Source organism: Athene noctua, chromosome 3 (assembly GCF_965140245.1).
Source record: "Athene noctua chromosome 3, bAthNoc1.hap1.1, whole genome shotgun sequence".
Taxonomy (NCBI): domain Eukaryota; kingdom Metazoa; phylum Chordata; class Aves; order Strigiformes; family Strigidae; genus Athene; species Athene noctua.
In genome coordinates, this window is record NC_134039.1 from 44,531,401 (window position 1) to 44,540,924 (window position 9,524).

Below are 9,524 nucleotides of genomic sequence, written 5' to 3' on the forward strand. Positions count from 1 at the left end.
AACCACAGCATTAAATAAAAACACTTATAAATTCTCACCTTTTGTCAAAGAGCAAGCATGTGCAGCAGATGAAACATTATTTGTCTGTAAAAAATGTGCTGAATAGGATATGAATACCTAGTTCAACCTATGAATTTGTAACTGGCAAATTTGTAACTCTTAAAGTACAAGCAGTTGTAAACACAAATGTGGTTTTCCACATGAAAAAAAAAATGTATTTTCTTATAACTGGTGTGTCTCTAAGATAACTTTCACAACAATTAGTGAAAAATTATAAAAATCTTGATAAGCAGAATACTTAGGTACTCAGTATTTAACATATCTAAGTTTTAAAATATTTTTAGTTTGCATTGATTAATTGAGGCTTAAGTATACTTAAGTTATTACTAATTCTGGGCCCCAAACATCAAGCTGCAAGTTCTTACTCATGCAAGTTGTGTAGGAAACTTCCTGTCATATGCTGTAAATCATTTTCTAAATGTTTGTTAGTCAACAGCAATATCTTTCATGAGCATATACATATATATATACAGCAGCACTTAGTAGAAAATGTGCTCTTTAAAACTTACCAATTCATGTGCCACTTTTTTTTCCTGACATCAGTTCCAATAATTAAAAATAAATAAAAGCCACATCAAGCATATATCCTTAGCAGACATTCTTGTTAATCAACTCTGCAAAATCTCCAGTAACTGAAATGCAGGAAATTCTCTGGCATTTCTTATAACGTGCCCTACTTCCTTCCCCTCTCAGCTTTTCAACTCCAATATACTTTAAACAACTCCTTGTGTTGCTGCATTGTGACCTGTCTGCAGTCAAGATGTTAGCTATGAGGTCAACACAGTGCAAAAGGCCACCCAGTTAGCAGCAAAGGGCTACATTTTCTTTGTATAAATAGTGGGATTACCTCTAATGTCTTTGTTAACCTTTGAAATATTTTTAATGTCCATCTGTGTTCTGGGATTAAACTTCAACATTTCACACTCCAAAGAGGCCAATAAATTGACATAAATTAATTGCTTTTTCTCCGTTAAAAAGTGATAAGCACAGGTCCCATATATCACCAATCATGTACATATATGACTACACGTGTAAATGTATATGCCTAAACAGGTCATATATGTTTGTGTTCCAGTAATATCACAGCTTTTGTGCAACAAGTTACCAAAGATATAAATATCTCTTCCTAATTACTTTCTGTCAATGCTGCCCACTGTATACTCCCAAAAGCTGACTGGGAAGTAGAGGCGACATGACAGGTGAAAATTGTAAATTTCTACATTCAGAAATTGTATATTTGAGAGAATAGTTTGTGATTTGTGAAAACTGTTTACTTGTGATATACTCCCAGGTAGATATTTCTTGAAAAAGAAGGTGTAAACATGGCAAAGTATCACAGCTGAAGTGAGAAAGTGCAAGAGTAAGAGCTGCCATGAACAGCCAGGCAGGCTTCGGAGATGGGGAAGAAAGTTCTTGCACCCACAGAAACCTGGACTGAGTTTGCTAAATCTCAAAAAGGCACAAAGTAAACTGAAAACAAGTTTAGAAGCCAAACCCTAGAATAACTAAACAATCAAAATTTTTGATTGGTTTGTTTGTTGTTTTTTTTAATTTCAATGCTATGACATACTCATTTTGAACTCCATTCTAAAAGCTACTTTTTAAAAAAAAATTATATCCTATTAAGATTTGTCTCTTTTTTTCCACCTTTTAGACATTCATTGCAGAAGGTCTAGGAACTGCTACATCAAAACTCTGGATGAGTCAGGATGCTGACATAAAGGGCAAAGTGAAATGCAGATCCTGTATTCATTCAGTGGTTGAACCAGTAAACAAGAGATTAAAAATGGATCTTTCAAACTGATTTCAGCTGGAGTCTCTTCAAAATGGGTATGTATCTGTGCTTACTTTGCTGCAAAATGGAAAACGCCCAAACTGGAGTTCCATTTCAGACTTCTAGGATGACTTGGAACTAATTTATTCTCTTAACTGTATTAACAGAACTATACTTCTAAAACCAACTTTAAAACCCTTGTGAAAAGTAAACTAGTATAAACTGTTCTGATATTTCTGAAAAGAAATGCTTTATTCTGACTTTTTCAGAATGAGCTAATTAAAAAGAAATCCTCTTTATTGACTTTAAACTCTTGACCAAAGTCCAAACCAGATCCATGCATAGCTTCACCATCTAAGAAATTTCGGTTTTCTCTTACTACTCACTGAAAAGAAATGTCGTCCAGTTCCATCTATAAACACTGTAAGGGTGCCAGTTATCAGACCATCAAAGAACACAGTATTTCACACTTGGAGAACAGTTTGTAAACCCAAAGCATTTCCCTGTTTCACACAACTTCACTGGTTCTCAGAATCCAGACTAACATCCCAACATCCTGTGCTTCTGGGGGGTTTGAGAGACTCCATCCTATACCATTATATGGAAGCAGGAAGTCTCCGATTTGATTGCACCATAAAGTGGTACTGTGAAGCATATACCCCTGTAGTATGAATTTAATTCTGAACAGTAGCCAACATAAAAGGAAGTGTATTTCTTTTATTCCCAGTAAACTTAAACACTTATTCTTACCCCTTTATACTTGAATGAATAGTCTAACACACTTTTCAGCAAAAGACTTACAGCACATCTTTAACTAAAAAAAAATTGCTAAAAATAGTATATAATCATGTCATAAAGGACTGTACCATCATGCAGATGCACAGATGAAATATAAAATTGCATAAGTTACCTTAATTCCATCTCTAAGTGATTGGCATAGTGTTCATGATATAATTTCTTTAATGTAATTTTTCTGCATTTGATACTATCCATTTCATAACAGCCCTCAGAACTGAACCCAGCTGATGAATAGTATGGCCCCAGGATGTTGGGCACTGAGCAGACAGACTGTAAGTAAAGGCACATTTTCGATTTTAGATAAGACTACTCCTACAACTACCAATACATTTATTAAGACTCATCACCAGTCTGAAAATTGCAAGTAGGCACAGGAATCGAGTCTGAATAGCTATGACACATAGGAGCAAGACTAGGAAGGGTTTTTTCCTTGTGGGTTGTTTTTTTCCCCTTATTTTACAGGAGAAAATCATACACAGAAACAGACTTAAACTTTTAACCCAAAAATCACACAAAGTCGATCAGACAGCCAAGATTTGAACCCAGAGCTCTTTCCAGTTCCTTACTCACAGGCTTGTTTTCTTGAGGTGTAAACAAGGAGAAATACTAATTAGAGTACAGGAGTAAACCCATTACAACACTGGATCCAGGAGCTAATTCAGTATTATCAACCTAATGCTATTCAGTTTTAGGAACCTAACTTGAAATAGATTTCACTTTTGAAATGTCTCAAATCTCAATCAAATCATCATGAAAGAGGCAGTGTCTTCCCCAGTATTCATTAGAAAAATCATATTTTTTAAAGTTGTAATACAGCACAGAACATTCCAAAAATGAAAACAACTATTCAACAATAATTTTATATCTAAGTGTCACATTGGTTCATCTTTAATTAGATACCTACATCACAGCATACCACTTTAATATTGAAAACCGAATCAGACAGCCTTGACTTAGCCTGAAACTCAGCTGTCTGTGCTATACATGATGAATCACTCCCTATTTTGAGCTGCTTTCCACACACTGAAACTTGCATTCATAAATTTACATTAAGCAGCTAATGGGACAGAATCAGGGTTGCTATGGCAACAGTGTGATGTGCCCTATCACTTAAGTGAGAAAATGAACACTAGTAATTATCACCAAGCAAATGGTATTTTTGCCTTTTGTATACAGCATCTTTTCAATGTTTAGTTTAGCTAATGAATGGATTTGTGACTTTCTACAAAGGTGGGATAAAAACCAACTAAAATGTGTATTACCTGATCTCATACTAAAAGCGAGTCAGAATACGTCACTGAGCAAAGCATATTTGCAAACAATAGTGACAAGATCATAATGACATTAGGAAACTACAGTCTGAGTTCAACAGTAGGGTGTATCAGATGCAATTTACAGGGTGAAAAAACCATTTTGCTTTAAATCTGAAATGGAGTACCTTCACATCATGAAGCCCAAATAGTCATAAAGAACATACAATGGTTAGCTTTCTCATTAGGGTTGCAACAGATAATATTCTGTATTGAAGCAAAACGCTCTGTCAAAGTTATTGCCAAAACCTTCTGTGCACTTGCTTTCCTTTCTTAGAAGGTCAGAAGCCCTAACATGTCTTGTATTTAAAGAGACAGATGCAAGCAGAATTCAGCTAGACTGATATTCAAAAATTAAATACTGAGAAAGTCATGTTCTTATAATTTCTGTTATTTTTCATTTTATTTATTCCAAGCATACTTTAGAATCTGAAATGTCTTAAGTTAACATGTTAAGAAAATCCAGACCTGTTCACATTTAAACTCTCTATCTTAGACTGTTGATTTGACTCCTCTTTAACCTCCAGGAGCTTGGAGACATGCTCTTTTAACAGCTTTCAGCATGTCAGCAGATAATTTAAAAATGTCCACATTTTCACAGATGCTGAGGACGACAGCTCCCATTTTTATCTAAAATAGCCTAGAAGAATAGACTGCCGTCCACTGAAACTGCCAATGACCAATACATGGTATGTCTTATAGCCTAAGTAAGTTTAAGAGTGTAACCTGCCTTCTATCTCAATAGAAAATTATGGTATGATTATTTAAATAATTTTTGAAGGGTCTATCATCAAAGTGCTCAAAACCTGAAAATATAGCACATCATTAAAATTATGACTTCACATTATTATATCTTAAATTTCCTTATCAGGATCTTAGTGATAATAGAGGCACAAATCCAGAGACAGACATTTAAAACTGAGAGTTAGTGCAGTCCTGACCTAACTTTATAGCCACTGGTATACCAAGAAGCAGATCTGCTTCTCACAGATGTGATAGATCATAAAGTGTGCAAGGAATGAATGTTTTCCTGCCTTTACACACTCCCACTCTTAAAACAGCCTCAAGAGACTGAACTGAGAATTCCTGTCCCGTAGAAACATCAACATTCTAGGAAATATAGGTAAAGCTCAGGAGAGTCTGAAGAAACGAGGAAAATGCCTGGGGGATAAGCAATATTAAAAGGAATGAGAGAGCAAGAAGCTACCACAAAATTAGTAAGTCTTAATAGATGCAACCACCACCTGCTAGGTCCAGCACTGAAAACAATAACAGTTAGAAAGTTGTTTAAGAACAAGCTGATTTTAGTGCAATATTATACTCTTTATATATCGTCATAAAATAATAAGCTTCTAGATTGTATAAGGTGTGGATATTGATAAGCATGAGGTGTGGGAGAAGGAGAAATTAGATTTATTTGCTATATCTCAAGAGATTGGAGTAAACAAAGAAAAAAGAAAACCAAACTAACAAGAAACATGATCAGACAGTCAGATATTAACATATTTTCCCAACTTTTCCCAATATCAAGTTTACTAAATATTCCTGTCAAGCTTAGTTCTGTATATATACATCGATATATCCAAAGATGATCTTGCATTTAACCAGGACTTGTTGGGTTTATTAAGTAGAGTTTAGCTGCAGCTGCTCTTTTTTCTCACCCAAAATTTTAATCTGCAGGCTCACAGGAAATCTTGTTCTTCAGATTTTCAAGCAAAATAATGTAATTTGCAGTTCTAGAGCTGGCTGAGGAGTTAAGGAGATTTAAGGACTACATTTCAGATAAGTAATCTCTATTATGTGACTTTGTGATCAGTGGCATTTTCTAGCCTAGACTGCAGTTCCCATGATGTCAGCGGAGACAGTTTTTGGCTCTAAACACTCTTTATTGCAGACTTCTTCCTCAGGCAAATTATAATAGTTGGTTGTTGTTCTTCTTGTGTTTTTAATGATTATATCACAGCTGCTCAGAAAGCTAGACGAGTTGAATTGTAATACAGAACATAAGAAACATTTTGTAAACAAGCAATAAATAAATAAAATAAAGATGTATAGTCTCCTGTTTCTACCTCAGTGTAATCATCTCTCAGTATATATTCTACACTTCATTCCTTTCATAAAATAGAAGACAGCTTTATCTCAGTACTTCTATGAAAAAGGGCAAAATTATTATATTCTGATCTTTCAGAGAGACAGCATTCAGATTTACCACTCTTAAACCAATGGTCTTAAATTAGCACCCAGCTTGTGTAGTCTTCATGCTTTCCTCACCCCAATATATGACCAGTGGTAGAACATACTGGGGTTTTTTTCTCTAATTGCACAAATATATGTTTTTCTCACATGAATGATTTTACTAAATCACAGAGCAAGTCCAAATATTTACCAGAGTTTCACCAAAAATACAGTTACTCACATATGACTTAGAAAATCTCTCTTCATAGTGACATCCCAAAAATTCCCAAAGCAAACATCCCAGCTGGGAGAGACCTTCTATTACACTTTTGAGAAAGTAGCTGAGATACAGCTGCTATCTATCAAATCTAGATAGCCTGCGTAAGATAAATTATCTTACTTTAAGAGAAAAATCACTGATAGTAATCTTCTTGCTAAACACACAGAAGTAGATTTATTTACACAAGGAAATGTTTTTATACTGCATTTTCTGCTGCTCATAAATTGTGAGCAAACAATTTAAGAATTTACTTCTTCATAAATCTTCATTAAAGATATTATTTTTAAAAAACCTCAATTTAAAGAATACAGTTGGCTAGAAAATTATGGTATGGCTTTGAATAAAAATTATTAATCAACTGCCACTTGAGAGTATTCTCACCAAATATACTGTCAGTGTCTGAGCTAAATTTTTGTGAATAATTTTGTTTCTTTGAGCAGGAACTGTACTGTGAAAGAAAAAGAATAACACACAGTGGTCACAACTTCATTCACAGGAGGAGGGGAGAGGGACAAGGTCCCTGGAAACAGATTTTTTTCTGTGTAAACACAAAATTCCTTTTTTGATATAGCCACTGACACTCGTAAAAACTCAGTGTGGATTTACAGCTTTGTACTAGTAGGGTTTACATCATACCAGGTACTGTCTGTCTTCCTATAACTAGCAAAAATCAGATAAGAGTCCACATTGTCATGTCATGTGCATTTGAAACAAAAGCAATGCACACCCATGCCTAATCTAAAGTGCCATCTTTAGATGATCTCAGAATATGCTGATGACTATGGAATCATAAAGGTTATTTTCTTTAATTTCTTCATATTCTAATCTGATTATCTGTTCTGATGTTCTAAAAACACAATTTCTTTGTATTTTACTTCAACAGGGCCTGAATCAGGGCTGATTTAAGCCATCTGGCTAAATTCAAGGCAGTTGTCATCAAAGAACATTCAGTTGTCACTTTCTCAACACTTCCTAAAACTAGGACACACTGACAACTGTCCAGATCCCCCAAAATATATTCTAGACTGAGATAACTGTACACTGCTAAAGATGCTGTAAGTGTCTATTCAAAGGCCAAAAGCAGAGAATTCAGTAGGAGAACAACCACCATTCAGTGACAATTGGTTTTTCATCTTTAGGATTGCCTGGTGAGAAACACATTTGTATTAACAAGTTTTCATTGGATTCAAATAGGCTTAAAAGTTAGCAGCAGCATACCCTACCTTTTACAGACCTGGCCCTCCCTTAGCAGAAACTGGCTAGTACTGGTGCAGTGAACAAACGTCTGGTTTTTACTAATGCAAACTCTGTTAAGTTACCCCCCTGCTTGTGTGGGTCTTTTTTTTTCCCCTTAAGTTTAAACCATTAAACAATATTGAGCAACTTGGACAGTATTTTAATTCATAGCTAGTGTTTTGACAGGAGCAAATGTTACATCAATGGAAGCACTTCTGAAAATCCCATGTTCATATGATATAATACATTAAATCTTGAGGAAAACAAATGGAATCGCTAAGTGAGCAACACCAAACGCACTTATGCTCATGCTTTATTGAAATGTCATGGACAGTTTTGTGCCAAAGTACACGTACTATCTTGCCACAACATTGGATATGTGTGGTGGTCGCAGACAAGACCTTTACACACCCATGTGTACTATTACTTACATAACAAACAAAAACCTGAGTAGTTTAAGTAAGGGTAGTTATCAAAACTATGGGTAGACCTGTGCATAGAGCAAGCATATCTATATTCCAGCAAGTGCATATGCTGAGAACTGAATCTCTTTAACTACTAAGAAAAAGTTAAATACTATCAGTGGAGAGACTGAAAAGGAAAAGATCTGAAAAGCCATTTCTACCTCTGTGTTAGAGTCAATGACCCTATGGAAAGGAAAGAAAGAGCTTGATATTCTCTCTCCCTGGTATCATTATCATCACATGCACCAAAAAATACAACTGATGTTGACACATGCACACAACTTTTAAAAAATTCCACTAAATACCATATTTCACAGAGCACAAACAATATGGTGAACATAAACAAAACATATGATAGCTTTTCTAACTAGGAGCAAATACCTTCTCTAATGCTCCGCATCCCAGAGATTTCTTAAAATTTTTGAGGTTTTCCTACTATATCTACAGTTCACTTTCATAATCAAAAAGTATGAAAAAGACCAAACAAAAAAATGCCTCACTGAGATCAAGAGGTCTGCTACAAACCTATTTAAGCTCTTACAGGTTTTCAGTGGTACACTACAGCAGAGGAGAATTGCAGCTGAAGAGACAGTTGAGTTTTCAGCCTTTCCTTGCTTGTACTCAGTGAAGGAGGGGGTTATTTGTTTGAGGGATGTGGTCCTGCTCTGTAGGAATACATAAATCCCATACATGCTATACATTTGGTTCTTGTCAAGGAGATTGCTGTATGACAACATGGTGTCATTTCAAAATGAGACTAACTGCATTTAAGCAGGAAAGTAATCAGTAACTACAGATAGCACAGTAGCTTGCTCTTCAGAAACAGTAAGACGCCATTTGCCTTAATATGCTGCCTTTGAAACAACAGTGAGCCCACTGACATTGTCAAAGCCTCTGAACACAGAATGGAAATGGCTGGCAAAATAGGATAAAATGCTCCTACAAAATTAGAACTCATAGCCTTGAAGGAGAAGTAGTTTTGAAGCACGACGGTTGATTCACCAATGATGAAAGTGATCAGATAAAGCTTACATTTGGAGAGCTTTTGTTACTGAAAAAAAGTCCCCTATTATTCCCCTCTTCCACCAAACATTGAGATTAAACACTTTGCTCTGAGAAAGTTGTCCCTAAGTGTATACAGAGCACAGGACATAGCTCCCCAAAAGAATTACGTGGTTTAGCACAGGACCGGTCAACCCTACTTCAAGGGAGGATGTTTAGGAGCAAAAGGTTGAGTAGGGGACAATAAAGGGGAAGACAGAGAGAAGCAGGACCAAGCACAAAGACTGGCATTCCTGGAGCCTTGACTGCAAACCTGGTAGTAAAAGAGTAATGCCTTCCTCCCAAAACAACTGCTATAACAGGGGAGGCAGAAAGAAAGCGTACCATAGATTTCCAGCCTTCAACTAGGGTAGGGACAGTCTGTT